Consider the following 5080-nt stretch of genomic DNA (forward strand, 5'->3'; position numbering starts at 1 on the left):
TGACATATGTATATAGAATCATACAACTACTACCACAATCGAGATCCAGACCTGTTCCACCCTAAAAAGTCCCTTCTGCTGCTCTTTTGTAGATGTGCCCTCCTTTCATTCTTAACTTCTGTTTCTCTGTCACTAGAGTTCTGCCTTCTCCAGAACGCCATTTTCAGGATCACACAGTCGGTGGCTGTTTGAGTCTGGCTTCTTAGGGGGAAAAAATCAATATTCATATATTGAATTTGTCGACGGTATGGACAGTTTGCTCCGTTTTATTGCTGACTAGTATTGGACCCCGTGGGTGTGCTACAGCCGATCTATCTACCGATTGAAGGGAGTTTGGGTTTTTCCAGTGTGGGAAATTATTGAGAAAGCTGCTGTAAGCCTTCACATGTTTTTTTGTATGAACAAAACTTCTTGGACAGATACCTAGGATTGACATTGCTGGCCAATTTCATAGCGATGCTGCCATTCCTATGAAATGTGTTGACCTTTTTACGAAATTGCCGAACTCTTTCAAAGTGGTTGCGTCATTTTGCACTACGTTTTGGAATGGAAAAGAGTTACAGTTGCCAGGCATCTTTGATAAGACTTTTATTATTTGTGTTCTTCATTTAGCCATTCTGTTAGGTAGGTGTATAGTAGGTTTAATGTACGTTTCTCTGAAGGATGCTAATGTAACTTATAATCCCTCTTGTTGTTGTTAAGTGCTGCCCAGTCAATTCTTTTTCAATATATTTTTTATTAAGGATCATTTTATTGGGGGCTTTTTTTTTTTTTTTTTGCTGTTGGAGGTCTTTATTAGATTCTTGGCTCTACTGCCCAGGTGTGACCAGGGACAGCCCATAGAGCATGGCTACTGCCAAGGTCAGAAAGGCCAGCAGGCCCAATGAGGCCAGTAGCCCCTCCCTGGGCAGGATTCCAGAGCTTTCTGTGGGGAGAGGACCCTTGGGCTTCCTGCCCTCTCTAGAGCTGGGACTTAGGTTCCTGGCTGTGACCAGGGATGCAGTGGCTGTGGCACCTGATGGCCCTGGGTTGGTCACAGTGGCGGCTTCCACCCTGTACATGGGCTTGATGGTGCTGAAGGGTCAGGCATGAGCGTCCACCCAATGCAGCAGGGCCTGTGGCCGCCACTGACTGATGCTGACCAGGGCCAGCACATCCTACTGGGGGCTCTTAACAACTCTTATTACAACCCATACACCCATTGTACCGACCACATTTGTACATAGGTTGCCATCATTCTGTTCTAGACATCTACTTTCTTATTGAGCCCTTGGTATCAGCTCCTCTTGCCCCCCCCATCCTTGTGACCCCTTCAGAAATTATTATTATTTTCTTATCTTATACTGACCACTATCTCCCTTCCCCCACGGTTTCTGTTGTTCATCCCGCTTGGTGGGGGTGATGGTGGTTATGTGTCGATCATTGCGATAGGTTTCCCCTACCTTTCTGGTATTGCTATTCCCATTCCTGTTCCTGGATTCCATGAGTCGTCGTGAGCTCTTATCTCTTATCTGAACCTGTGCACATGCTCCGGGTCTAGCCCACAGGGAAAGGCAGGACTGGGATCATGATAGTGGGCAGTGAGGTAGCCTCCAGGAACCAGAGGAAGAGTGTGTGTTTCCTCAGTGCTTTACGGTGCCTTCATCAGCCCAGTCAATTCTGACGTGACATTCTGTGTCACAGAAGGAAACGCTGTCTGCTCCTGTGCCACCTACCTGCTTGTTCTTCTTTTGGAGCCCATTGTTGCCCACCGTGTCCATCCAACTGGTCAGGGGCCTTCCTCTTCTTCACTGCTCCTCTGCTTGACCAAGCATGATGTCCTTCTCCTGGGATTGGTCTCTCTGACAAGCAAATATGTGCAAACAAGTCTGTCCATGCTTGCTTCCAGGGAACATTCAGGCTGGACTTCTTCATTTGTTCTTTTGGCAAACCCATGGTATTTTCAATATTTTTGGCCAGCACCATAATTGGTGCCCAGCTCTCAAAAGCTATAGTGTCCGGGGTCTTAAAGGCTTGAAGAAAAACGGAACGGCCATGTAGTTGAGAAGCAACAAAGCCCACATGGAAGAAGCACACCCGCCTGTGTGATAACGAAGTGCCAATGGGATCAGGTATCACGCATCAAAGACCCAGAACAAAAAATCATATCGATGTGAATGAGGTGGAGGGTGGAGTGAAGATCCATAGCCCATCTGTAGACAATTGGTCGCCCCCTCACAGAAGGGTCACAAGGAAGATACGGGTCAGTCAGGGTGCAGTATAGCACTGACAAAACATACAACTTTCTTCTAAATCTTTAATGCTTCCCCCCCCCCACTATTATGACCCCAGTTCTACCTTACAAATCTGGCTAGACCAGAGCATGTACACGGGTACAGATAAGAGCTTGAAACACAGGGAATCCAGGACAGATAAACACCTCAGGACCAATAATGAGAGTAGCAATACCAGGAGGGGAAGGGGAAGGGGAAAGTGGGGGGAAGAAAGGGGAAGTAATCACAATGATCGACATATTAAACCTCCCCCCACCCAGAGGGACAAACAACAGAAAAGTGGGTGAAGGGAGACAGTGGACAATATAAGAAATGAAAACATTTTTTAATAAATTATTAAGGGTTCATGAGGGAGGGAAAAATGAGCTGATACCAAGGGCTCAAGAAAAAACATTTTGAAAATGATGGTGGCAACAAATGTGCTTGATACATTTGATGTGTATATGGATTGTGATAAGGCCTGTAAGAGCCCCCCAATAAAATTATTTAAAAAACAAAAACAAACACTGGGATTTGGGAGTTGGCTATTCCAATGCATATATTCCAAATATATGCATTCAAAATAACTTTGAGTGAGTCACTCCTTTCAGTTTATGTGTAAAAGAACTAGGATTTTGGCATCCCCTTTGGCTCTAAGAGGTTATTCTCTAAGTAGATCATCATACGTAATAAATGTATGATATGTTAAAAAATGCATCAATTCTTTTGCAGGTTTCCTCAGTCAGTGTCCAACTTTCACATGCATATAAAGCGATGGCCAATACCATGGCTTGGGTCATCCACACACCTTAGTCCTCAACGTAGCCTTGCTTTTCAACCCTGTAAAGCGATCTGGTGCGCATTTACCCAAAGCAATGCATTGCTAGATCTCCTGACTGTTGCTTCCGTTGGTGATGGATGCAAGCAAGATGGAATCCTGGACGATTTCAATCTTTCCTCCCGTTGTCAGCACCTATTGGTCCAGTGGTGAGGACTTTTACTTTCCAGTACATTGAATTATAATCTATCGAGTAGGGTGCGATCCTCGATCTTCCCTTAGGTCAGCAGGCACTCAAAATACGCCTGAGGAAGAGCTGCCTTCTCAAAGTAGCATAGACCTTAAGGATGAGGGTGGTGTCAAGCTTGCGGGAGCCAAGCCTTCGGGACCATCATTTGCTGATGGGGCACATGACTCAAAACGTGAAGGGACAGCTGCCAACATCAACTAATAATTAGAACTTGGACCGTGTGAAGTATAAATCTAAGAAATTTGGAAATCCTTCAAAAATGAAATTGAATGCATACAGATCAATATTCTAGGCACTAGTGAGTTGAACTGCACCGGCATTGGCCATTTTGAGTCAGAAAATCCTGGGACATGATACAATCAGAGGAATGGCGCAGCATTCCTCTTCCAAAAGGACGTGTCGGATCTATCTTGAGGTCCAGCGCTGTCTGAGACGCCGGTGTCCGTCTGCGTAAAAGGAGATCCAAGCCCCACCGCTATTATTTACATATCCCTTGATAGCTGAGTGACCGTCCACGGTCTGTATACACGACGTACGTATCCGCCATTCTCAAGTCCACTCAAGTCCACTGATCTGCGGGTGGACGCTTCGTTTGCTTCCGCAGACGACGGGGGTGAATTCCAGATTGGTGTCCGCGCGTCTGTTGTGGCCCGGCTCTCCATTGTTGGGCTACCTCCCCAGGTGGGTCCTCCAGCCGATGGACGGCCACCGCGGCGGCCACCCTGGGCTCGCGCAGGACCCGGCGGCGTTTGCTTCCTAGCCCGGCGCAGGGCGGGGACGCCCTGGAATCGAGGCGGCGGCTTCCCCGCCCACGCCACGCCCCCTAGCAGAAAGGCGCATGCGCGCAGCCGGGCTGGGCGGGAGGCCCGAGGAAGCGGCGGCTGCTCCGGCTCGGTCGGTAGGGGGCGCGCCAGGGGCGCCGCTGCGCGTGCGCACAGAAACGGCTGGCCAGCCCGCCCGAGAGGAGCGCGGGAGCCGCGTCCCTCGCACCGGCTCGACGAGGCCTATAGGGACCAGTGGAGATCGGTAGGCTTCGCACCTGCGGCTTCTTCACCTCCATTCCTGCCTGCCTGACCAGATTGAAGAACCCTATCAAGGTCCAGGGTGATGGTGACTGATTCCCCACAAGTGTTCATGGACCTGGGGGCGAGGGGGCGGGGGGAGGGGAGGCTGGTGCATGGCCACCGACGACCGCCTTCACTCCCTTTATCCTCGGACGCCTGCGTTTTGCAAAGCTGTTGGCCCGGCTTTCCAGGCACCCAGCCGTCGGGGAAAGCAGGGGTGGGGGCTCTCGCAGAGGCGATGTTAAAGTTAGTCACTGACTTTCCAATTCTGACGGAGAGAGTCAGATCACGTCAAGGTACTATGTTTCCATTGGTAATCGATCCATCCGTAGCTTGTGGGGAGAGGCCTGAACCCTATCTGATTACCCATGCATCCCATCCAATTCTCACCCACTCATGCAAAGCAGCCATTTGATTTTGACCTGAACCACTTATTCCTGGGGTTTTTAATGACTGTTCTTGGCATATTTGCATGTGGGGGCGAGGGAGATCTCGTCCTTTCCCATCAGTTCACGAATTCTTATTCTCTCCTCTGGCTTCTTGTTTTTTTTTTTTTTAGTGTGAGAGAGTGATTGAGTGAGTGAGAGAGTGAGAGAGTGAGTGAGTGAATGTGTGAATGAGAGCGAGTGAATTAGAGTGAGAGAGTGAGTCAGTGGGTGACAGAGTGAGAATGAATGAATTAGAGAGTGAGTGAGTGAATCAGTGAGTGAGAGAGTGAGTGAATTAGAGAGTGAGA

At 48.7% G+C, this 5080-nt stretch overlaps 1 protein-coding gene across 1 annotated transcript in view; it reads left to right on the plus strand.

The window, feature by feature from the left end:
• Positions 1–4237: 4237 nt before the first annotated feature.
• Positions 4238–5080, plus strand: part of SLC6A16 (solute carrier family 6 member 16) — an 18319-nt gene continuing 17476 nt past the window's right edge. Inside the window, exon 1 of the mRNA XM_045292945.1 lies at positions 4238–4306. The gene's annotated coding sequence lies outside the window, so the exon portion shown is untranslated. The remainder of the gene's footprint in view (positions 4307–5080) is intronic.

Source organism: Echinops telfairi, unplaced genomic scaffold (assembly GCF_000313985.2).
Source record: "Echinops telfairi isolate 266 unplaced genomic scaffold, ASM31398v2 ScPeMD7_655;HRSCAF=1070, whole genome shotgun sequence".
NCBI classification, from domain to species: Eukaryota; Metazoa; Chordata; class Mammalia; order Afrosoricida; family Tenrecidae; genus Echinops; species Echinops telfairi.